Source organism: Lemur catta, chromosome 19 (genome assembly GCF_020740605.2).
Source record: "Lemur catta isolate mLemCat1 chromosome 19, mLemCat1.pri, whole genome shotgun sequence".
In the NCBI taxonomy this organism is placed as follows: Eukaryota; Metazoa; Chordata; class Mammalia; order Primates; family Lemuridae; genus Lemur; species Lemur catta.
This window is the reverse complement of record NC_059146.1, coordinates 36,368,182-36,395,802: the sequence shown is the minus strand read 5'-3', so window position 1 is coordinate 36,395,802 and position 27,621 is coordinate 36,368,182. Positions and strand designations below refer to the sequence as shown.

The 27,621-nt window shown below is 35.5% G+C and overlaps 1 pseudogene; it reads right to left on the bottom strand.

Annotated features, from left to right (window-relative positions):
- LOC123624244 lies at window positions 1-27,621 on the bottom strand (annotated as a pseudogene).

Below are 27,621 nucleotides of genomic sequence, written 5' to 3'. Positions count from 1 at the left end.
CTAACTGGAAGCAGAGTTTTTCAGAATGGATGATGTCATTTCCACAACAGTATTAATAGATAAGATATTCAGAAAACCTTTATGATTTATTCTTCCTGAAGAGTTTCTATAATATGGTCTCTATGCAAAAGGAAAACATACATGAACAATTTGCATTTTAGTTGTTACGTGCTGACTTCTGGATGTAGTTCAGACAGTCTCTTTATGATCTTGGTGAAGCTACGCAAGTTCAATGTATTTGGAGGTATGAATCTAATAGGTGCATCAGGTAATAATTTAGCAGATTCAATTTGTTTACAATTCTTCTTGACACCCTAAGTAAGCATTTTAAAAGTTTTTTTTTCCTTTTCTTTTTTATTTCAGCTCATTATGGGGGTACAAAAGTTCAGATTATATATATTGCCCATACCCCCCATCCCCCCGAATCTGAGCTTCAAGCATGTCCATTCCCAGACAGTGCGCATCGCACTCATCATGTAGGTATGCACATCATCCCCTCCCCCCACCCCCCCCAGTCAGAACTTCAAGCGTGTCCATTCCCCAGACAGTGCGCGTCACACTCATCAAGTAGGCATACACCCATCCCCTCCCCCCCCGCCCCCACCTCTGTCCGATACCCAATTGGTGTTATTCCCAAATGGGCACTTAGGTGACGATCAGGGAAACCAGTTTGCTGGTGAGTACATGTGGTGCTTATTTTTCCATTCTTGGGATACTTCACTTAATAGAATGGGTTCCAACTCTCTCCAGGAGAACCAAAGAGATGCCATATCACCGTTATTTCTTATACCTGAGTAATATTCCATAGTATACATATACCACATTTTGCTAATCTCTTCATGAATTGATGGGTATTTGGGTTGTTTCCACATCTTTTCAATTATGAATTGTGCTGCTGTAAACATTCAGGTGCAAGTGTCTTTTTTATAGAATGACTTTTGTTCTTCTGGGTAGATGCCCAATAATGGGATTGCTGGATCGAATGGTAGGTCTACTTGAATCTGTTTAAGGTATCTCCATATTGTTTTCCATAGGGGTTTCACTAGTTTACAGTCCCACCACGAGTGTATGAGTGTTCCTGTCTCCACATCCACGTCAACATGTATTCTTTTGGGATTTTTTGATAAAGGCCATTCTCACTGGAGTTAAGTGATATCTCATTGTGGTTTTGATTTTCATTTCCCTGATGATTAGAGATGTTGACCATTTTGTCATAAGTTTGTTAGCCATTTTTGTATCTTCTTTTGAAAAATTTCTATTCATGTCATTTGTCCACTTTTTAATAGGGTTGTTCAATTTTTTCTTACTGATTTTCCTGAGTTCTAAATAGATCCTTGTTATCAGTTGTTTATCTGATGTGTAGTATGCAAAAAATTTTTGCCATTCTGTAGGTTGTCAGTTTACTCTCATGGCTGTTTCTTTGGCTGTGGAGAAGCTTTTTAATTTAATCAGGTCCCATTCATTTATTTTTGTTGTTGCTATGATTGCCTTAGGGGTCTTCTTCATAAATTCTTTGCCTAGACCAATGTCTGTAAGAGTCTTTCCTACATTTTCTTCTAGAATTCTAATAGTTTCCCACCTAAGGTTTAAATCTGTTATCCACTGTAATTTCATTTTTGTGAGAGGTGAAAGCTGTGGGTCCTGTTTTAGACCTCTACATGTGGCTATCCAATTTTCCCAGCACCATTTATTAAATAAGGAATCTTTTCCCCAGAATATGTTTTTATCTGCTTTGTCAAAGATTAGATGGCTATATGAGGATGGTTTTATATTTGGACTTTCTGTTCTGTTCCACTGGTCTGTGTCCCTGCACTTGTGCCAATACCAAGCAGTTTTAATAATCACAACCTTGTAGTATAGTTTGAAGTCTGGCAAATTAATATCTCCCATTTTGTTGTTATTGCTTAAAATTGCTTTTGCTAAACGGTGTCTTCTCTGGTGTCATACAAAACATAAAATTATTTTTTCTATATATGTGAAAAATGATGTTGGTAATTTAATAGGGATTGCATTGAATCTGTAGATAACTTTGGGCAGTATAGACATTTTAACAGTGTTTATTCTTCTGATCCACGAGCATGGTATGGTTTTCCACCTATTTACATGCTCTGCAATTTCCTTCCTCAGTGTTTCATAGTTCTCCATATAGAGGTCCTTTACTTCCTTACTTAAATATATTCCTAGGTATTTTATTTTCTTTGTTGCTATTTTCAAGGGCATTGAGTCTTTAATTTGGTTCTCCGTTTGACTGTTATTGGCATATATGAATGCCTCTGATTTGTGTGTATTGATTTTGTATCCCGAGACTTTACTGAATTCATTGATCAATTCCAAGAGTCTCTTGGTTGAATCCTTGGGGTTTTCTAGATATAACATCATATCATCAGCGAAGAGTGAGAGTTTGATCTCTTCTGTCCCTATTTGGACACCATTGATTCTGCTCTCTTGCCTGATAGCTCTTGCAAGGACTTCCAATACTATGTTGAAAAGTAATGGGGACAGTGGGCAGCCTTGTCTGGTTCCAGTTCTGAGTGGGAATGCTTTCAATTTTTCCCCATTCAGTATGATGTTGGCTGTGGGTTTGTCATATATGGCTTGTATCATTTTTAGATAGGTCCCATCTATGCCTATTGTGTTAAGTGTTCTTACCATAAAAGGGTGGTGAATTTTGTCAAATGCTTTTTCTGCATCTATTGAGAGGATCATATGATCTTTATTTTTGCTTTTATTTATGTGGTGAATTACATTTATAGATTTGCGTATGTTAAACCATCCCTGCATCTCTGGGATGAAGCCCACTTGGTCGTGATGGATTATTTTTTTTGATAAGCACTTGGATTCGATTTGCTAGGATTTTATTGAGAGTTTTTGCATCTATATTCGTAAGGGATATTTGTCTGTAGTTTTCTTTTTTTGTTGCATCCTTTCCTGGTTTTGGTATCAAAATTATGTTGGCTTGGTAAAATGTGTTGGGGAGAATTCTATCCTTCTCAATATTGGAGAATAGTTTATGTAGGATGGGCACCAGTTCTTCTTTGCAGGTATGGTAAAATTCAGGTGTGAACCCATCTGGTCCAGGGCTTTTCTTTTTGGGAAGGTTTTTTTATTGCTGTTTCGATTTCAGATCTAGATCTTGGTCTATTCAGGAATTCTATTTCTTCCTGGTTGAGCCTGGGAAGGCTGTGTGTTTCTAAAAATTTGTCCATTTCCTCCACATTTTCCAATTTGTGTGCATAACGATTTTTGTAGAATTCATAGATGATACCATGTATCTCTGTGTCATTGGTCATGATTTCTCTTTTCATGTTGCTGATGGAGATTATTAGGGTTTTTTCTTTTCTGCTCTTGTTAGTCTAGCCAGAGGTGTGTCTATTTTGTTTATTTTTTCAAAGAACCAACTTTTTGTTTTATTACTCTCCCTTATCGTTTGTTTGTTATCCTTTTCATTTAGTTCTGATTTGATCTTAATAATTTCTCTCATTCTGCTGGGTATGGGGTCGGTCTGTTCTTCCTTCTTCAGCTATTTGAGTCTATTCATTAGATTGTCTATTTGTAAGTGTTCTGTCTTTTTGATATAGGCATTTATGGAAATAAATTTTCCTCTCAGGACTGCTTTAGCTGTGTCCCACAGATTTTGGTAAGTTTTGTCTCCTTTGTCATTTAATTTAAAGGATCTTTTGATTTCTGTCTGGATTTCTTCATTTATAAAATAATTGTTCAGGAGAAGGTTGTTAAGCTTCCATGACTTTGAGTAGGAATGAGAATTTCTGTTAGGGTTCATTATTACTTTTATTCCACTGTGATCTGAGAAGATGCATGGTATAATTTCAATTTTTTAAATTTTCTAAGACATGCTTTATGTCCTAGGATATGGTCAGTCTTGGAGAATGTCCCATGAGCTGATGATAAGAAAGTATATACAGTGGATTTTGCGTAGAATGTCCTGTAGATGTCAGTCAGGGCCGTTTGTTCTAGCATTCTATTTAAGTCCATTATTTCTTTGTTTATTTTTTGCTTGGAGGATCTGTCCTGTACTGTCAGTGGTGTGTTATAGTCTCCGACTATTAAAGTGTTGTTACTATCGTTTGGTTCAGATCAAGTAAGGTTTGCTTTATGAATTTGGGTGCACCTAAGTTGAGTGCGTATATATTAAGTATATTTACATCTTCTTGTTGAATTCCTTCACCAGTATATAGTAACCATCTTTGTCTTTCATTACTTTTGTTGATTTAAAAACTAAGTTATCAGAGATTAAAACTACCACACCAGCTTTCTTTTGGCTTCCATTTGTTTAAAATACCAATTTCCAGCCTTTTATTTTCAGTCTAAATGCATCCTTGCAGGTTATATGAGTTTCCTGAAGACAACAGATACTTGGCTTGTATTTTTTTTTATCCATTGGGTCAGTCTATGTCTCTTGAGTGTGGAATTCAATCCATTCACATTTAATGAGAGAACTGATAAATGAGAAAGATTTCTGTTCCTCATGTTGGATTGAATTTCATTCTTCTGTTTTCTCTCTTGAGCCATTGTGATAACTGGGTTTTTATCTTTATCTCTTGAGTAGTTTTACATTCATGGGTCTTTCTTGTGCTGGTCTGTGTGTAACTCTGTTTTGAGTACTTCTTGGAGAGCTGGTCTTGTCTTGGTGAATTCTCTGAGTTTTTGTTTATCTGAGAATGTCTTAATTTCACCTTCATATATAAAACTGAGCTTAGCTGGGTACAAGATTTTAGGCTGGGTATTATTCTGTTTCAGAAGAGTGAGAATGGGGCCCCAATCTCTTCTTGCTTGTAAGGTTTCATTTGAGAAATCTGGCGTGATTCGGATGGATTTTCCTTTGTGTGTTACTTGTTTCTTTCTCCTTACAGCTCGAAGAAGGGCCTCTTTAGTGGATAGTTTGGTCAGTCTGATAACTGCATGACGTGGTGTCTTCCTATTTGGTATGAATTTCCCAGGGGTTCTTTGAGCTTCTTTAACCTGTATATCTAGAGTTTTGGCAAGGCCTGGGGAATTTTCCTCAATTATGTCTTCAAATAGCTTATCCAACCCTTGCTTATTGTCTTCTTCACCCTCAGGGATGCCGATAACTCTCACGTTAGGCTTCTTCACATAATCCCACATTTCTTGTAGACTCTGGTCTTTTCTCTTATTTCTTTGCTATATCTCTGTGACTGACTTATTTAATGGGAAAGTGTTATCTTCGATCTCTGAGATTCTTTCTTCTGTTTGATCTACCCTGCTCTTGAGATTTTCCACTCTGTTTTGTAGCTCCCTGATTAAATTCTTCATTTCCAGGAGTTCAGTTTGATTTTTCTTCAATATTTCAATTTCCTTAGTGAATTTTTCTTCGAAGTCCTGGATCTTTTTTGTGGTTTCTTTGTGTTGGTTATCCATTTTTTTCCTGCATAATATTCAGCTTATTTATGATCCATATTTGAAATTCTTCCTGTGACATGTTGCTATTTTGAATCTGGTTTGTGTCAGTTGGTAGAGAACTAGTAATTCTCTTTGAGGGCAAGATTTCAGCTTGATTCTTTATACTCCCAGAGTTCTTTCGCTGAGCCCTTCCCATCTGGATCAATCATTAGATCCCTTCTTTCAGCTTCTTTCAGCTTTAGACTGGATAGAGGCACGCCATGTGTGCTGATCTTAGGCTGTGTAGCAGCCCAGGTGAGCTGCCTCCTCTGTCACTAGGGGGAGCCCTTCGCGTGTTGTTCAGGATTTTGCTGCCTCAGCTGGGGGGCTGCTCCTGTTGGGTCCAGCTCCAGAGAATTAATTGGACCCAAAACCGATTTGAGAGTCCCATCACTGGGCTGTTCTAATTGCAGACAGGAAGTGACTTTTTCCTTGCCTCTTCCTCTCCCGAGGTGGTTTCTGCCTCTCTCTGCACGAAAGACAGCGGCTGGGGGAGGGGGGTGCCCGTGTTCACCCAGCACCCCGGCTGCTGCAGCTCCTGGGGGCGACGGTCCGCCCACCCCAATGTCCAAAAGGACCACACTTCGCTCCCTTGCCACCAGGGAAGTGCTCAGTGTTCACGCAAAGGCGGAGCTCCTAGTGGGGGGCCGCGGACCAGGGGAGGGAGCCGCCTAGTTCCCAGTCACTCCACAGCGGCTAGGCTGGGGACCCCGACAATGGCGGCTGCCCGCGCGCCAGTCGCTGGTGCTGGGGGGAATGCTCAGTGTCCAGCAGGGACCAGGGGAGCCGGGGATTGCAGGAGCCCCGCCGCCCGCGTAAAGGAGACAGTTCGGCATCCCCCAGGTGTCTGTCGCTGCAGCCCAGCATGACCCCTTTCCCGCGGGTCACAGTCTGCCCACAGGGCTCTGGGGTCCGAAATGCCCCCCGCTATTGTCTCCTCTCTGCAGAGCCCCACGTCTCCCGCGGTGATTCCGCACCGGCTTCAGGCAGATCCCTGACTGAGTGGGAGTGGGGGTCAGTGGGGAGACAGGCCGCTTTCCTGTGGGGCTGAACCCCCCTCACTCGCTGGTGAGGCGGGTACAGCCATCCCACGCTCCCCTCTCTATTGTCCGTCCTGCACTCTCCAGATTTTCGCGATCTTATTTCCTGTTCACCTCAGTCTTTTCTTGCTCTCTGTGTCCCACAGTGATTTTCTGTGGGTTCACACCGCTGTTCTTGCGGGGGAGCGATCCTCTTGCATTGTGGCAGGTCAAGATCCATGCCTTCCTCTCTGGGAGCATGAATCCAGGAGGTCACCACCACTCCGCCATCTTTTTCTGTCTTAAAAGTTTTCTTAAAACCGTTACATAGAGATAATCCAGCTTATTCAATTAAAATAAATTTTAAAATTATAAATAAATTGTTCTAAAAATTTTACTTTAAGATTATTTATACCAAGTGAATTTACTTCAGCTCTGTTCAGGCCCATGTATTTAAAAAACATGCCCAACATATTTCTTCATAGTAATGATAAAGTCTATTAGACTATGTCTAAATCAGCATTTCTCACCTGGGATTCCTCCTCTGAACCACAGAACACAGAATGTGATGTAACTATTTTCTCAACCCTCCCAAAGACAGGATATAATTAGATCCATTCTAGATGCACAGGAGAGAGGTTAACCCATTATATAAAATGAATGTTTTAGGCTTAAGGCATTAAAACTTAATTCTTTTAATCAATCCAACTGAGAAAGGCTGGTCTGAAGAGTAATTATAAATATTTTATATTTTAATTACTAAATACTGTATGTAATGAACACAAATATATGCCCAGAATTATGTCATAGGTTATGGGGGGGGTGGAGCTAGTAATATAAAGTGCACTTGTGAAAAGATAAAATTAAAATGATCAATTAGTTACAATTTACCATGCAAGTAAACTATAAATTGTGGGAAGCCACTGTAAATCTCATAAAAGTTCAACAAAGGAAGGGCTCAGACTTTAAATCCTAGATGAAAAGTCAGGGCAAAATACAGAAAATATTCACTGTGTCACATCAGAATATTACATTTTACTTATTGCCATTATTTCCCCCACTAGATTTAAGCTTCATAAGAGCACAGATTTTTGTCTATTTTGTTCACTGTTGCTTTCCCAGTTCCTAGAATAATGTACACAGTTGGTATGTAATAACTTTTTGTTGAATAAATAAATGAAAAGATTGGAATGTGATAGTTTAAAGTGATAGTTGAAACCACAGAAAAAATGAGCTCTCCAAGAAAAAGCCAAATTACTGGTATGTAATATCAATGATAATAGCTATACTTGCTGAGTACATTCTCAGTACATTGTACTAAGAATTTTTCCATATTAAGCTCATTTAAACTTCTAAATATTTAAAGTAAGAACTATTACCCTCATTTTAAGATAAAAAGCTCAGAGAGTTGGGTAACTCTCCCAGAGCCACAGGATGAGTAGGAGGTACAGCCAGGTTATAAATATAAGAGTTATTTTGAATCATCATGATTCTGCCTCTCATTGTAGACCATAAATATTTTCTAAACAAATGAATAGAATGTTGGGAATCTGAGAAAAAGGAAAAGGGAAAAAGACATTGCTACAAAGGTGGGACTACTTGGAGTATAGGTTAACAAAGATGGTAAAAGGAGCTTCCCTATCTGTATACTCTAAGACAACTACCACTGATAACCCACAGGGCCCTAGTTATACCTTCCCTCTGCCAACCTCACAGTCCACTGCCACAGCTGACTGGACCAAGAATGTTGCCTTTTGAACTAATTTTAGGACAAAATCACAGGCTGGATCAATCAGATTTGCTGTTAAAGAATATGGAATTGGAATATGAAGCAAATTAATCTGTAGGAGGAAAATGAGTACAGAGATGCAGAGGCAAGAAACCGTATTAACTGCTACATGAGAAGGGAGAGGAGAAGCCACAGTTCCCAAACCTTCTGTTTAGGTCCCCATGTAACCTAATTTTACTTTGTTTCCACAGTTGGAAACAAAAAATCCATCCTAAACATGAAGTGTCATTGAGATGAGAGGAAAAGAGTTTCAAGAAAGAAATGACTAATTTTAAAGAGGCCAAGGAGTCACGAAGGCAGATGGGGAAAGACCAATAAAAAGGTCACCAGTGACAATGGAAAGAGCAATTCAAGTGAAATTGTAAAGACTGAAGTCAGATTATTAGGACAAAGGAGAGAAGCAATCAAAGAAATTGAGACATTGGATATAAATCACTTCATTGAAAAGTTTGGCAAAAAGAACACAGGACAGATAGGGATAGTAACGTCAAAGGAGTGCAAAGTCCAGTGAAAATCCTGTCAGGATAAAGAAGGGCTCTGCCTGACTGCGAGTAGAGACAAAGGTCTGTGAGTGGAAATGGTAATGGTATAGAAAAGGAATGTGATAACTCCAGGAATTAGGAAAAGATTGGAAAACAGACATAGTTAAAAGAGCTCCCTTTATCTTATTAAGGGAAAAATTTAGATCATTTATTCAATGAATATTTTTCTTTCATCCATTTATTAAAAAGGGATTTGTGCTGATCTGTAGATTCAAAGTAACCTCAAAAAAATCCGAGTAGGATTTTTGTTGTAGATAGACAGTTGAATTATAAAATTTATATAGCAAAACAAAGAGAATAGAACAGCCACAATTTTAAAAAATAATAAATTTAGAGGACTCATTCCACCTGATTTCAAGAGTTACTATAAAGCTACAGTAATCAAGGCCATGTAGTATGGGTGGAAAAATAGATAAACAGTTCAGTGGAACTGTCACAGTCTAGAAAGAGATCCACACAAATAGGGACAACTGATTTTTTGCCAAGGTGCAAAGGTAATTCAATGGAAATTAGACAGTCTTCTCAACAAATGACACTGGAACAATTCCATATGCAAAATGGAAACAAATACAAAGAAACAAAATCACCACAATTCAACTTGAAACAATATATAAAAGTTAACTCAAAACCTCTGCGACCTTGAATTATGCTAAGAACTCTTAGCTACAACACTAAAAAGTATGAGTTATAAAAGCAAAATTAATAGATTATACTTTATCAAAGTTAAAAACCGCTGCTGAGAAAGACACTGTTAAGATGAAAAGACACGGCACAAGCTGAGAAGAATTATTTGCAAATCATATATCTATCTGATAAAGAATTCAAAACTCAGTAAGAAAATAACTGAATAAAAATGAGAAATACGTGAACAGGAATGAAATACTTATACACACAACAGCATGGATCAATGTCAAATGCATTAAGCTAAGTAAAAGAATCCAGACTACTGGGGCTACATAGTATGATTTTATTTACATGACATTCTGAAAAAGGTAAAATTATAAGAACAGGAAATGTATCAGAACATGAGAGGATTTTCTGGAATGATGAAACTGTTTTGTATCTTGATTATGGTGGTGGTTACTTGCCCGTATGCCTTCATCTAAAGTCATGGACACCAAAATGTGCATTTTGCTATATGTACATTAAAAAGAAAGGTCTGTGGAATGCCTACGGGATCCCAGGCATTTGGCTGAGCAGTGGAAAGAGTGAACCAAGCAAACTTCCATCATTTTCCACATAGTGTTTAAAACCTCAGTGAGGTACAGATGAGGGCACAGGAAAATAAAATGACTACATTTTATGGTTTTAACAATTACGAGATAAAGTTAGCTATAAAAATGATAAAAGTATAATAATTAGTTACTTGTAGAGTAGCACTATTTAGGAATAAAGAAGGAAAAAAAGACTGTAAAGCAGCAATCCCCCACCTTTTGGGCACCAGGGCCTTGTTTCATGGAAGACAATTTTTCCATGGACCAGGATAGGGGGGATGGTTTTGGTATGATTCAAGTGCATTACATTTATTGTACACTTTATTTCTATATTATTAAGTTGTCACTTGCCACTCCCTGATAGGGTTTTGATATTAGTCTGCAAGCAATTGATTTGTTATGGTCTCTGTGCAGTCAAACCTCTCTGCTAACGATCCCTTGCATGTGCAGTTTACAGTAGGGTTGGCGCTCTTATGAGAATCTAATTCCACTGCTGATCTGACAGGAGGCGGAGCTCAGGCGGTGATGCAAGTGACAGGGAGCAGCTACAAATACCGATGAAACTTTGCTCATTCACCCGCTGCTCACCTCCTGTTGTGCAGCCCAGTTCCTAACAGGCCAGACTGGTACCAGTCTGTGGTCTGGGGATCGGGGACTGCAGCTATAAAGGGTTGGCAAAGAGCCTAAAGTTAAAAAGAATGAGTTTCTCTTTAACTAGGTCTACAGAGATCTAGATTTACCCACAGGAACAACTGGAATTGTACAAAAGGAGGTTAGGGTGGATCCAAGGTTAAAAGCAATTCAGATTACTGCTCTCATTCCCACTTCAAGACCGCTAATACTGGAATTATGTATTCTACAAAGCTACTTATAGCAATATGGCATGTACAAAGACCATTTAAGGGGAGCAATCAAGAAAACTAACCTTCCGGTCAAAAGAAAAAAACTTGCTGTCTTGCTCAGATCCCAGCTGCCTTGGCCTAGTTCTGAGCAATCTAGGAACAGGGATGGCTGAGTTGATTTCTTTGTTTGTGCTTTTCTCCAAATTATTCAAACGAGTTTTATTCCCATATTTGGAGGCAAGTGGTGATGGGTATTCTCCAGGAGTTTTAACAACCCACACATTTACTGATTTTCCATTTATTTCTAGCCCATTCATTTCTTTCACAGCCAACCTTGCATCACTGTTTTTTTTGAAAGCAAGAGATGCATATCTAAATTATAAATGCAGAAAACCAAAAGGTTTTTCATTAATGACTTTAAATTATCTCAAACTTAATTTTGTAACCACTGGCTCAAATATAGTTTTCAGAATAATAAATGCTCTTATAAGGGTTGATATACTTAGCTTGAAATCAGGAAGAATGTTTATTTAGGATAACTAAATAAAAACCAAATTAAAGATGGAAAATAAAAGATAGTAAGCATTTCTCCTGAATTATCTCCTATTTTATATTAAAATTTAATGTAAAACATTTGCAAAGCTGATATATAATAAAGTTGCAAAGATTAGCAGTCTGGGGACTAGTTATTTATACTAAAAAAAAATTAAAATTAATTCCTATATTCAAACATAACCTCCAGATGACTCAAAGGTTTGCAATGTGAAAGTCAAAATTTAAAACATTTACCAGAATATTTAAGAGAATATCTTTAAGGCCTTGTTGTGGGAAAACGTAGACCAAAAGAAAAAAAAAAAAAAAAAAGAGTTGGAAAATCTAATCAGAATTTTAACCATATATTTGAGAAAGTCAGGCAAGAGCTATTCCTATAAAAGCACCAGACCTCGTCAGTGGCAGTGGAAGGATACATACCAAATCTGAAAAGTGGTTGTTTTCAAATGATGGGACTATGAATAATTTTTTATAACCTCCTTGTATTTTTGCATTTAATTATATTTTCTAAATTTCCACACAGTATGTATAATACTTAAGAAAAAAAAAGCCACAAAGTTTTTTTAAGGATTCAACAAGATACTAAAAGAATCTTTCACATCAGGTAATACTAAGAGGATTATAATACTACTTTAATATAATGAAATGTATTAATACCACATTAATGAGTACATTTAAAAAGCATGTACTCTTAGGTGACTCCATTAAATAAAATTAAACACCTACTTTTTAACAAATTTCAACCCCAACTACAAACAGGATTCTTTCTTAATTGATGAAGATTTTCATATCTGAAATGAACAGCCATCATTTTTTATCAGAAGACAGTAAAGGTATTTCCATCACCATTGTGATTTGAATGATTTGACAATGTCACAAAATAGAAAGTAGCAACATACATATTGGAAGAGATTATATATAGATGATGTAGCTATCTACCTAAAAAGTATAAAAGTGTCATCTAAAAAGTAATTAAATCAGAAATAATAGAACACAATTTTCTGTGCATCTACTATGTGCCAGGCTTTACTCTTAGTGCTTTACATATTTAACTCATAGTTTCACAACAATGCTATGACAGTACTACTAACCTCACTTTATAGACAAAGAGGCTGAGGTACAAAAAGGTTAAGTAAATTGCCCAAATTTATTCATCAAGTTGCTGACAGACCTGGGAATTGAACCAAAGTTATCTATTTCTGGAGCCCACTTTCCTTAACTAAGGCACTCTACTTTCCCTATGAAACAGTATGTAACAAGATAAAGTACACGAAAGTCAGTAAGTCTGCTATGTACCACTAATAACAAGCTACAAAGTATAATCAAACAAAGAAAGATCTGATTAAGAACAGCGTGAACTAATGACTGCAGCTATTTGTCTATAATGACTGCAACTATTTGTCTACGTGTCCCCCTATACTAGCCTGGGACACTCCTGTGGGAATGGCCTTTGACTTTATCACCACTGTGGCTGTTGTCTGGTACAGAACCTCTAGTGAACAGCAGGCACACAGTAATGCACATTTGACTGAATTTAGGAAACACACCTGTAATTAGTAGAAGAATCATAAATTGAAATTTCAGAAACTTGGTATTTCTGGAAATAAGACCTTAAATCAGCCTAAAAAAAGAGAAATAAGTTTGCGAAAAGTAGAAAAATAACAAATAATCATAATATGAACAATTAATAAATTTAAAAATAAAGTTCAAAAAAGAAATCTTGGCACACCTCAGATACTGAAGGGCAGAGACCACCAACATGTATCAAATAACCTTTATCTCTTCATAAGCACTCAACATTCATTTCTGCTTGTAGAAAAACACAATATAGCACAGAAATGATCATCATTGTATTGAGATGTTTAAGAGGAAATGAAAAATTGCTAAATATTTCACGGTTTCTTTTCACTATCACAAAGCTTATTATAAAGTTATCAGCAAATATCAGCATGACTAGACTGAAGACCAAAAGCCTGGAGTACAGTGTTAAGATTTCTGGGCCTTAATCATATCATCTTAAAAAATAAATGGGTTGGATTAGTTGACATTAAGGCTCTCATAGCTCAAATGAATAAATTACATCTAAACAGAGTAATCAGTTACAGCTGTCCCTTGGTATCCCTGGGGGACTTGTTCTAGGACTCCCTGCAGATACCAAGATCTGAGGATGCTCAAATCCCTTATATAAAATAGCATACTATTTGCATATAATCCACACACATCCTCCTGTATACTTTAAATCATCTCTAGATGACTTATAATACCTAACACAATGTAAATTCTATGTAAATAGTTGTTATGCTGCACTGTTTAGGAAATAATGACAAGAAACTTGGTTGAATCCATGAATACAGAACCCATGGGCTGACTGTACATCACAACTAAAAAAGTCTGTCATTTGTCCTTGGTTCAGAGAAGTGCTAAGAGAACACTGGATGTACACAGGATCTTAACTCCTTAGTGTTAGCACTGGCTAGAGCTAGTGGTTTCAGAGACCTCTTTACACACATTCCTTTGCTGGGGAAATAGCGCACCAAGAAAACCTTTCAATCAGACAAATATCAACAGCAGGTATTATATAGCTTGTGATAATGTTAAGAGCACATACGAAAAAAAGAGACAAAATACTTGAGTTAGACAGCATGATTTTGGAAACCACAAATACTAGGGTTATAGATAATTTTTTTCTTGCTTGACAAAAAATTCAAAATTCTTAGACTGCAATCTCATAGTCAATATTGTGAAGGGAACCTGGTCTGAAATAAAAAAAGAGTCACTAAATTGAGATTTGAATTACCAGCAAATCCTATACCTGGCACACAGGGAGTACACAAATATTGTTGAATGAATCCATGAGTACTTTGACTTATGTTTTAATAATTTTTAAATAATAATGGGAGATTTGTAAATTTTATTGTTTTCATTAAGTAATAATAGTAACAAGAGTAGCCTAGCACTTACTGAATGCTCTGCTCCAGGCAACATGCTAAGCACTTTATATACACATCACCTCACATGATTCTTCCAACCACCCCGTGAGGTAGCTATTATCATTTCCAATTTACAGATGATGATACCGAGGTCATAGAAGTTTAGGTCACAAGTCTGTTAAGTATTAGTACTAGAATTCAGGCAGAGTCTTTCATCTTTAGGTAATTAATACCTAACCTTCTTCATTAACTTACTTCATTTAATTTGTTAATCTCTTTGGATTATAGATGTATTCTACAGAGAAAATAGTGAAACTACCTAGCTTTACATTTTTATATTGCAGTGAAAAAGTAGTAAAGAGATATAGTACAGTAAAGGAGTCAGAAGGTATACATTACACCTATCACCTAACCCTTCATTAATTCAATATAAAATATCTACTGGATACCCTATAGGCTGCATGCTTTACTTGGCAGTGAACAAAAATCCCTGATCTTGCTGAGCTAATATGTAAGGGGGGGAAGGCAGTCAACCAAGTAATCAATCAAGTATCAAGTAAGCAAAACACACAGTATTGTGACAAGTGATATGGAGAAAAATAATGCAAGGAAAGAAAAAAATAGTTACAATAAAATCAGATAATATAATATTATTTTAAGTTGTATATATGTATTAATAGATGCATAAAGAAATGCATTGAAATGGTCACTAAAATATTCATAGTGGTTACTGCAGGTTGGAGAAACTTCAGGTAATTTTAATTTTCTTATATTTTTATATTTTATTTAAAAATCTTAAGCCATTATTATATAAGCAGAAAAAAAATAAAACCATTGCTAATATGGAAAATTTAAAAACCCACAGAAATATACAGATAAAAATAAAGGAAGTTAGCATAACTATCAGAAGAAATGATAGAATAATCACAGGCACTAGAGAAAATTCTATTATAAGCATTTAAGGACTATCTAAAGATGAAAATATTCTGAAATAGATGAAATTATTAAAGTGAGGGAAAGCAAATAGTTTCCATCACTAATACCGATTTGATAGATTAGTACTGGTTACCTGATGAAAACTGAGAAGTTGGTTTTGTTCACCAGGTAACCACACCTGGAAAGTGTCCAATGAGGGCTCAATGGAAAAGGATGCAGGTTATCTACTTGCCAACTACATCTTGGATTTAAGCTTTTAGCAATTTTCTGCTCTTTAAAAAGTTGACCTCCAACTGGCCAATTTCTCATTTTGTATAAAGAAAAGCCACAAATAGGAAAAAAATATTAAAACAGCTCAGGCACCCAACACAACACAGAAGCAGGTAAGTATTATTTTACAAATAGGTTAGGATTTCTCAGTAAATTGTTAAACCAACCTAGTGTAAACTTTGGATTCCATCTATCTTGTTCTATTTGATTTTCTTGCCTTCCTGAGAAGTCAACTCCTATCAGGTCTTCTTTAGCATCAAACCAGTCTTCACTTATTTCTTGGTAATTTCTACAGTCTCATAAATTGAAAACAATGAGCTATGAATTACCTATAATGTTTAACTTTCTGAAAGGTTATCTAAAAAAACATGATGAATCACTATAATAATTACTTGTTTTATATATAAATCTAAAGATGAATATTAAGCAAAATAAGAGAAGCAAGCATAAAGATTCTGTGAGAAGGGATTTCAGCAGTCCCAAAATAAAAATTTCTTTTCTGTTTGAGTGATCTGCTTCCTAGTTTCCCTTTAATTAATACTGATTCCCAGTTTATTAAAACTGTTACTTTTCTGATTTTTTGATTGCTCTTTATTGGAAAAAAGACATTATCTTTATATACAGAATAACGCAAAACTTCTTTAAAAGGACTAAATAGTGCTGCAGCTCTTTATATCGTTAAAATTAATGATCTTTTTGGAATGACCATAATCTCTTTTCATAGAGGACAAAACTAAAAAAAAACATACACAATTTACAGAGATACAATTAGACACAAGAAAGAGTTTTCATATTGGAAACATGAAGCAGAAGAATAAAAGTCCATATTATTACTCAGCATTATCAGATATATTATTAGGTGACTTTAAATACAGTCAAGCAAAAATAATAAGACCATACTTAACATTCACAATCAGAATGATGACATTTTAGTCAATTAAAAATATTTATTTTGATCTAATGAATAAACACTAGAGATATTTTCAACCTTAATTGTTTTCTGACAACTATGAAAGATATATTTTTATACTAACCTTTATCATCAAGTTTCAGTTGATCAAAGTCTACATTTATATCACCATTTTTTAAACCATCTTTCTTAGGTGATGTATCTTGTTTAGGATGACTATTGTTAGATAACAAAGATATCTGAGGATTAAGATAATAAAAACAACAATAAGGACTAAGAATTATTTCACTCTTACTATGTGACAGACACTCTTCAGTGGCATTATTTAGCCCTTACAATAATGAAGGCTATGAGAGTAAAACCATCAACTTGACTTCACAGATGAGAAAACTGAATCTAAGAAACTCATTGTGCCAAGTCACAGTTAACAAGAATTAGGATTTGAATCCAGTCTGTGTATAGTTACCATATGCTAATGCTAGTATTTTGCAAAGTGTGGCATATACACGCTAGAAGTACTTGAGATAATTTTTGGAGGTATATATAAATATTGATAACATTAACCTTTAACAGTTACGTATTTAATTTAGTGTATGCTTATGTATATCTTTTATTTATGGGAAGTAATATTTCTTTCCTATATGTAAGAGTGAATTATTCTTCACACTTAAATTTTTGTAAAAAGGAGAATCATTTAAAGAAAAATACAGAATAACACTATAGGTAATATAGGACTATGGTAAATTGTGAAGATGGCACATGAATAGCTAAAATTTAGAAATACTACACTACACTGTACTGGTTTTCATGCATAACTAGTTAATTTAATGAGACAGGGACTAAAATGTAATCCCAACTTAAAATTGATATTGTTTTATAGCCAAAAGTAAGATTATAAAAATTATGTCTGCATCTTGTACTTTTAAAAATAATTTATTGTTCTCCCTAAATAAGCAGATTATACCATTGGTACCATTACAATGAAAATAAAACCTTAAGAATTATATAGTACTAAATGTACAAATTGTTTAAGCAAAGTATTAATATGTAAGAAATTTAAGTACATAAAAATCTAGTTATGAATCTTTTAATTGTGGATAATTTGTGGATAACTGAGATTTTTTGAAAAAGAATTTAACAATGGAATAATTTGTTAAAGCAATTTACTTTTTATCATTCATGTTAGTAGAAAGGAACATATATTAATCAAGTATTTCACTTTGGACTTGGGAATCCATCTTGGGGGAGTACCTAAGACCACTCAAATAATGAAACCTTAAGGTAAAACCAAAGTCAGAAAAACAGAAATAAACTTCAGCTTTCCTATCCCATTGCCTCCTCACTTGATAATGGAATGTAACTTATGTTACTATAACACTTTATAATTTGCAGGGTGTTCTTATATAGATTAAACCATCTTTCTTGATTATCATCTGACCAAGATTCCCTTGGGGGAACAAAAGAGAATGAGAAAATCCATGAGAGACATTTAAAAACTATTTTCATCATTTCAACAAAGGAGAAATTAAAACTTTGCCCTGCCTAAAATAAATGAAACATTACTTTATTCTACCTCATGAGATGAAGGTGCAAGATGTTAGTTTTAACTACACTCATGCAGCACGATGGTGGCTGTATATCATGGACTTGCCTGAGACAGTCCAGATTTATACCTATTGCTGTGGTGAATGATTAACATTACTCTCTTTCATCCTCAAAAGTCTGCTGATTTGGTGATAAATTATATGCTTACCCTACTCAAGATATATTGCTGATATCTATTTGATTAGGCTTAAATACACCATTATGTTCCTCCTAGTTATATCTCTCAAATGGTCGCATATAAAGTAAGCTAGTTGAGTGAAAAGAAGGATGTTGGAGTCTCTGAAAATTATAGTTTACTTAAGCCATAAAATTTAAGATTTATGCAGATGAACTTTCTAAAAATCTTACTTGAGAGAGTGTCTCTTTTAGGTTCGAAGAAACATGAACATCCTGAGCACTCTGATTATCAAGTTCAGAATCTGCTCCTGAAAAGCTAAACAGATAAACACTTCAGAAGGAATAAGATCTAATGTTTGATAGCAGCCTATAGTTAACAATGTATTTGATATTTCAAAATAGCTAGAAGAGAGGACTTGAAATGTTCCCAACACAGAAATAATAAATATTAAAATATATGAGGTGATGGATATCCTAAATACCCTGAACTTGATTATTACACATCCTATGCATGTAACAAAATGTGACATGTACCCTATAAATATGTACAAATACTACATATCAGTAAAAAAGATAATAAACACTTCATTAAAGAATTCGTCAATGTTTTAAATAGGGACCAAAACAGAAAATTTAAGGTTAACTGGATTAAGTGATTTGAAAGATGTAATGAGTGCTAAATTAGATGAAATCAACTCACACATATGATTCTTCTTTCATCAGCTGTAAAGAGAGAAAAGAAAAAACTCTGTCTAAAATGTTTTCTGTCTAAATGATGTAAAATTTTATTGCTAAAATATATATACATGCCCTGGAAGGAAAAGTAGAGAAGGTAGATAACAATTTTGATTCTACTGACAGCGGGGGCAGCTCTTCCAGTGGTCTGCCCTTGTGTATTTTTTCTTTCAAACTCACATATCTTTTACATCTCCCAAAAGAGAGAGTAGTGCTGATCCTAATTCCTTCTTAGCAGAATTACTTGATAAATTCCTGTTCAAAATTTAAGTTCAAGGCCGGGCGCGGTGGCTCACGCCTGTAATCCTAGCTCTGGGAGGCCGAGGCGGGTGGATCCCTCAAGGTCAGGAGTTCGAGACCAGCCTGAGCAAGAGTGAGACCCTGTCTCTACTAAAAATAGAAAGAAACTATCTGGCCAACTAAAAATATATATACAAAAAATTAGCCGGGCATGGTGGCTCATGCCTGTAGTTCCAGCTACTCGGGAGGCTGAGGCAGTAGGATCGCTTAAGCCCAGGAGTTTGAGGTTGCTGTGAGCTAGGCTGATGCCACGGCACTCACTCTAGCCCGGGCAACAGAGCGAGACTCTGTCTCAAAAAAATAAAAATAAAATAAAATAAAATAAAAAAAATTTAAGTTCACAAAACGAAATTATTTAGCCCAAGTCATCCATTTAACACTAATATTAATATATTACACACTTAGTTCTAACTCCCTAGATCTTAAATTTTTTCTTTTAAATGTTGAGTAAAAGAAAGTGAACCTCAATTAATGTGCTTTTCTAAAGGCAGTACAAACATCTCTCAACAGATAAACCAGAGAGAATGTGGTAGAATGTCATGCCAAAACCCCCTGACTTCACTCTTACTTGGACTTACATAAAGTTCAAACATATTACATTTTCTAGGAAAAGTCCATTACCCCTAGCCCAGCTAACAAGCCCAGTTACAATCTACTCCTCATTCTGCCCTTCAAAAATGAAAATTAAAAAAAAATTCCAGAATAAACTTAAAGGTAGTGATACATTTCTTAAAAAATGCAGATTTAAAATCAATAAACACCTATTTAATCCCTCCTTATTTTCCATTCCAAGTTTGTAAATATCACAACAATGATGATGACACATCTGATAGTGAACATTTAAAAGTTGCAGCTCTGCTTTCATGGCTCTCTGCATTATTTTCTGACAGCACACTGATGGCAAATTCTCCATCTCTTTAAAAAGTTGAAATTCCCCTTAAAATAAAAAACGATTAGGTTAAGATTCCAAACATTTTTCTATAGCAATGACAGGCCTCTAGAAACATTTTACATTTCTTGCATTTCCCCGTCAAGTTTAAATGGATTCTACTCAGGTTAGAGAGGCTGTAGGAACACATAACAGCTTCAGAAAACAAGGACATCAAGAATTATGACTAAATATATTCTTTCTAGAAGTCAAGGAAGTAAATAATTCTCAAATTCATATTTTCTTTTATCAAAAAAGGATTCCAATCTAAGGTAATAACTTTATCCAGAATCAGTGTATTTTTCAACCTAAATCAAACTTCAGCCAAGATTTCTTTAAGTTGTAAGCATTTTGGATGGAAGTGGTTCTTAAATATATTATCTTTTTAACAGAAAATAATTTACATTTTCCTTAACATAAGCAAATATTTTGCTGTGCTATTACAATATATCCATTGAAAAGCCCCAAGTCACTACATCTTTTTGAGTGTTAATGTTGTTGGAAGTCTTCCCTTGTTCCCAGTTGCCACTTCTAGCAGTTTTTTGTTTTGTTTTGTTTTGTTTTGTTTTTTGAGACAGAGTCTCACTCTGTTGCCTGGGCTAGAGTGCCGTGGCATCAGCCTAGCTCACAGCAACCTCAAATTACTGGGCTCAAGCAATTCTCCTGCCTCAGCCTCCCGAGTAGCTGGGACTACAGGCATGTGCCACCATGCCCAGCTAATTTTTTCTATATATATTTTTAGTTGTCTGGTTAATATCTTTCTATTTTTTAGTAGAGATGGGGGTCTCGCTCTTGCTCAGGCTGGTCTTGAAGCGATCCTCTTGCCTAGGCCTCCCAGAGTGCTAGGATTACAAGCATGAGACACTGCACCTGGCACACTTTCAGCTGTTCTCAATACTTCTGCTTCTGGAGTTGAGATGCCAGAATAAATTCATTAGAAGAATGAATGAATGAAGGAAAAAGTAAATGACCTCAGAACATTATAACTAATTTGGCTTCTTAGACACCTCCCTGTTTCTCTACCTTCCCACTTGCTTGTTCTTCATTGTGCTCTGAATTATAAGGATATCTTAATAAATGCAAAGCAAATTATATAATAAATTAAAATCAAGATTAAAATGCACCAGTGAAAGTAGCCATTTACTTCTTCAAATTTATGACATTTTTAAAAAACATTCTTTGTTTTTGTCTACAGGGGAATAAAATGAAAGAAAATGGAAAATTAAATCAGTATGAGTTTGGGTTTAACAGGTAAGATGCCAGGAGTTTCTGATGAAATTGAGACTGAAATCGCAATAAAAGAAGAGCTTTAATATTCTATATTGTTTTATTTATTTGTTTGAAGCCAAATGGCTGAAGCACATGATTTCTTAAGGTTCCTTTTAGCTATTATTCTGTATGGTTAAATATGCTACACACAAAACAAATACTATTTTGATTTCCCTGCACAGGTATCTGCAAGCTCACACATCTGAAGTACCTCTCAGGATGTTTCTTTAAGTCTGTGATATCAGATGTTTTTCTTAATTTCAGGGAATCCTGAAAACATGATTTTAAATTAAATTGTAAATATATGATAAATAATACATGGTCTATCTGGAGTTCCAAATTAGTATTAATAAAATGTAAAATTCAACTTCTAATGCACTTTGTGGCAATAGCAGCTATGAGAAGATAGAGCTGGTAATAATCTATATCCCCTTTGCCCTCGTCTAGCATTTTCTCACAAAAGCCTCAATATAATCAATGAACCAAAAACATTTGTTAGCATACACTATCTCTTTATAAAGTCAAATAAAATTTTGTTATTAATCATATTGATTTTACCTTATTTAGAAAATTTCCATTAGGTTTTAAACTGTCAACTGAGGGAGATTTTCCTGATCCTTTTATCACAGCCATCTGCGTATCGACACAATCTTGACCCTATGACCACTCTGTATTACAAGCCACACTTCTTTGTTACTCACTTTGCCATTCGCCAGGCCGTTTTTTATTCATCATTGTAATCTCTGTGTTGCTTGATGTAGATACTACAGTAGATCTTGCACTTGTTGCCCTGCTGGTTGTGAAACAAGCCCTAAAATCAGTGCTAACATCCACAGTCTGATTAATTGTGACTGTGCAAATTGCTGCATCTGTCACTAATTTAGGATTTATTCCTTCCATATTGTGAAGGCATGTTTTATTTGTGGCACTGCTAGTGGCAACTTTTAGGGAGCTACCTTCTTCTATTGCCTCAATCTCTCTGACTGTAACCCTTGGTAGGGTAATAGAAAAATCTAAGGCTGGGTCAGGGGTGTTTTGTAGGCTTTTATAATGTGAATATTCACAGGCAGAAATTACTGAATCATCAAAACAGAGGTCCAGGAAGTTTGACAATCTTTACAGGGTTGTAGCAATGTCTCCAAAGCTCTGTCTTGTAGTAATGTGCTAGAATTTTTAAGGTGCTGTAATATTTTGCTGTCAACATTGTATTTCCCCAAATATCTTTACTTTCAGTTATATGAGATTTCATTTTTTCAGTATAAATCTTAGTTTTTAGTGCTTTTTGAGGGTTCAAGAAACCACTTGTAGATTGAGATTCCTGGTTTCCTAGAGAACTGCTTCTTAGTATACTGTCATCAAATACTGTCTGGTACATTAAATCAGTCTCTTGTTCCTTACACTTTTCATAATATTCTCTTAACATGACACAATTCTGAAATTTGGAGACATGAGGTGAATCTTCTCCTCCATAAACATCAAGTGAATCTAAAGAAAAGATAGAACCACTTTCCAATTTAACACAATTATCTTCTGGATTGCTAGCACATTTAACTTCATAACCTGAATTTCTTAATTCAACAACTTCTAGATTAGATATATTTAATGTTTTTGTATTATCAAAAGATAAATGGTTACTCATATATTCTTGTTCTTCTGCACTGTGATATTCCTGCTGTGAGTTTTCATCTCTGTCATGCTTTTGCATATATATCTTCAGCAGTTTCTTTATATTCACCATCTGAAATCTTGTACATTCTTTCCAAGTCAACAGTCTTATTACCTTGATGTTTCAAAATATAAAAAAAAACCTACTTTCTTTTCTGCATTTCAGGATCTAATTGTGAACTTAAAAGAATAAGACTTTCATGCTTTAGTTTTGACTCTGAGTAGAGTATATTTCATTTAAGGAAGCATAGTCAGTACTGTCTTCAAACTCACTTGACTGAGACTGAGTACTCTCTTTGTTAGTATCTTGACTCACTGAAAAAGATGGCTCCAATAAATCTATCTTGTCAATGTTGCTGATTTCTTTGTCATTAGCTCTTTTCTCTAGTGCCAAGGAATCTCAGTCATCATCAAAGTCAATTTGACTTCATTACAACCATTGGAAGATAACGATTTTCTTTCTTAGTTTTAGAAGGTTTATCTGATTTAAAAAAGGGATAAAATGTTAACAGCAGCAACATTATATAATTTAAACACTAAAAAAAACCTTAGATACCATCTGGTCCAAGCTTTTCCCAGTACACAAATATTTTTTATATTATCCATGACAAATATCCCTTATGGTAGTTGTTACAGACTGAACTGTGTCCCCCCACAATTCCCAAATTCATATATTGAAGCCCTAATGCACAATGTGATGGTATTTGGAGGTGGGGCCTTTGGGAGGTGATTATGTCTAGATGATTAGCACCCTTATAAGGGACAGGAGTGAGCTTTCTTCCCCTCTCCTATGTGAGGGCACAGCAAGAAGGCAGCCATCTACAAGGCGGGAAGAGATCTCTCACCAGAACCTGACTGTGGGAGCACCTTGATCTCAGACTTCCAGCCTCCAAAACTATGAGAAAATGAACTTCTGTTGTTTTAGCCACTCAGTCTATGGTATTTTGTTATGGTTGCCTGAGAAGACTAAGATAGTAGCCAAGATTCTGCTTGAATTTTCAATGGCCAGGAGTTGACTATTTATAGGGCAGCCACTCTGTTTGTAGGCAGGTCTGATAAGAAACTTTTTTCTTATAAAATTATTTAATAAATCTTTGAGTGCTCCTACTGCCAGCCCTAGGCATTGTAAAAACAAAGGAAAAGAAAACATGAGTGCTGCCCTCAAATGCTTATGGATTTTGTAACAGTCACAAATAAGCACACAAAAATGTACTAAAGATAAAAGTGCTGACAGAGTTGTGCTGACAGAGCAGGTAAATGCTTGAGAAAAAAGAAGTAGATTTCAGAGAAACTTTATATTTAAAAAGTGTTTTGAAACAAAATAAACAAAATTATTTTAGGCAGATCCAACAGCAAGTACGGTTAGCTGTGTGAAAGGAAATTCTAAGTTAGCTTGTCTGGAGTGAAAGAGCTTGATGGGAGTGACAAGACCTGTGAACTGAAAGAAGCCTTTTATGCTGTGCTAAGGAGTATGGGCTCTTATTCTAAGGCAATGGAAGACCACTGACGGCTCCTTCAATGGGTAATCATGTGACTGGAATTGGGATACTGGCAACAATAAGAATGAAGGCTTGAAGGAAGAGAGTATAGGCAGGTAGACCAAAAGAGTGCAGAAGTGAGACTGAAAAACAGACTGGTATAAAATTTCTATAAGTGACCAAGTCTTGGTGGCTGATTAGAATCGGCAGTGAGAGGAAGAGAGATATCAGCAGTTTTCAAATATTTTTTTGACTAAGATCACAATTTGAAACACATTTTATATCATGACCCAGTACACACATTTGACAATGTATGTGTATATAAGTAAAATGAAAATTTTACAAAACAGTAATTACTCCATTTCCTATGTGTTCTGTTAGTTTCTATTTTATTTCATTTCATTAGAAAAACCTGATCACAATCAGCTAAACTGCTTTCATGACTCACCAACTGGCCACTACCTGCTTAATCATTCTAAGATAATACTATGGTTTACAACTTCATATTACAGTTCAATGGGAATACTCATTGCTAATGAGATAGAGACTTTATGAGGAACAGATTTAGAGGGTAAAGAGGAAAAGTGAGGAGGAGGGGGAAGATAAGGAGTTCAATTCCAGACAAGTGAACTTTGAGGTTAGTGATAGAACACCCAGATGTAAATGTCCAGTAAGCTGTTATAAATATGGGGCTGGAGATAAGAGATCTGTTTAGGAGTTCTTTATATATTGTAAATACTAATTCTTGTTTTTCTAAATGTATAACATAAGTGAATTTTCCTAGTTTATTATTATCTTTTAATTTTTTAATTTTTTATTTATTTAATTTTTATTTTTTAAAATTTCAGCTTATTATGGGGGTACAAAAGTTCAGGTTATATATATTGCCCATGCCCCCCACCATCCCTCCCGAGTTAGAACTTCAAGCGTGTCCATTCCCCAGACAGTGCGCATTGCACTCATCACGTAGGCATACACCCAACCCCTCCCTCCACCCCCCTGCCCCCAGCCCCCACCTCTGTCCGATACCCAATTGGTGTTATTCCCAAATGTGCACTTAGGTGATGATCAGGGAAACTAGTTTGCTGATGAGTCCATGTGGTGCTTATTTTTCCATTTTTGGGATATTTCACTTAATAGAATGGGTTCCAACTCTCTCCAGGAGAACCAAAGAGATGCCATATCACCGTTATTTCTTATAGTTGAGTAATATTCCATGGTATACACATACCACATTTTGCTAATCCATTCATGAATTGATGGGCATTTGGGTTGTTTCCACATCTTTGCAATTGTGAATTGTGCTGCTATAAACATTTGGCATTCTATAATTTTTTTATTTTTTAAGAGATAAGGTCTTGTTTTGTTGCTCAGGTTGGACTTGAACTCTTTGGCTTAAGCTAGCTTCTTGCCTCAGATAGGGCTACAGGCAAGTGCCATAGCACCTGGCTTAAACTTTTTATAGCACTTTGTTATACCAAAGTCTTTGAGGTTATTTAGTTAAATGATTTAGTCTTTTCTTTTATGAATTCTGGGTTTTGTGTCTGGCCTTTCCTACCAAGTAATTATTAAAAAATTATCCTATAATTTATTCTAATTCTATGTGTTTCTGTAGGTTTAACACTTAGACTTTCTACATTTTGTAGAATTTATTTTTCTCTCTAGCAAAAGGTAGGAATCTAACTTAATTTCCTTCCAAAATGGATAGTCAATTGTCCTAACACCATTTGCTAAATAATCTATTGGTTTCCTTCTGAGTTGAAACATCATCTTTATCATACCCTGTAATCTATTTCTGTTTCATAATTTTCTAAGAGTCTACTTCTATTTATTCTGTTTCATTAATCTATTATCTTTTGTGTAACAGCATTATACTGTTTTAATTATTATATCATCATAGGATATTTTTGTACCTGGTAGGTTAAATTTCTTTCTTTTTTGTTTTATTTATTTTATAGTCTCTCCCCCAAATTAAATTTTTTAAACTCAATTTTTGTGGAAAACTTTTGAATTGGATGAAAAATCCTATTGATATTTACTGGGAAAGAGAGAGAACCATTATCATGTCCAATCTCTAGCAACCTTTCCTTAATTCCAACATTTAATGTATGAATAGAAAGTTTGTTTCATTAGGGTTCATGGCTGATGTCTTCCTTGTATAATATATTCATCATCTAATACTTTATCACTTTTAAATGGCCACCTTTATCTTCTCATAATGGCTTTTGCATCAATTATACTATATTAATACTTTAAGTATTAAGTTCATTTTTTTAAGTTCATTTATTTCTTAACTTGCCTACCCTTTTATTTTAAACCTTTCTTTTCTGTTTTAAATGTGTCTCATGAACAGTATAGGATGGGATTTTTGTTTTGACCTAGAATCTCTCTTAATAGTTTAAACCACAAGCCAGGCATAGTGGTGTGTGCCTACACTCCCAACTACTCAAGATACTGAGGCAGGAGGATCCCTTAAGCTGCAATGAGCTATGATCACACCACTGCACTCCAGCCTGGGTGACAGAGTGAGACACCATCACAAAAAAAAAAAAAAAATAGTTTAAGCCACATATATTCATGGGCACATAAACTTTAGTCACTTACTTTTTATGTTCTTGCTATTTCTTATTTTCTTTCTACCATTAACAAAAAGAAAATTTGGATTTATGGGAAGAAAGAAACATATATAACTTGTTAGACAGCAGAAGTCAACCTGCCCACATTCCACCTATTACTCAAATGCAACTGTACCTGTCAACAGTTCTGGAAAGCCTGGCTGGACAGAAACTCTGCTTCCTGATCCCCTTCCCCTCCCTAAATCTTCCATTTCCCTGAAAGGTCTTGCCTAGACTGTCCATATCCACCAAAGATCACCTCAGTGAATTTGCCCAGTTAAAAACACACTGAATCTTACGATCTCATAGGAGGAAGGCTTAAAAACTACCAACACTGGAGGGGGAACTGTTTGACACAATTACATTTATCACCCCTTCCCACCCAGAATAAAGGCAGCTGGCCTGGACCCTCACCTTTTTGGAGGTTTCCTCCATTACTGTGGTAGCCTTTACCAGAAGCTGTCTCCACCACTGCAGTGGCCTGCAT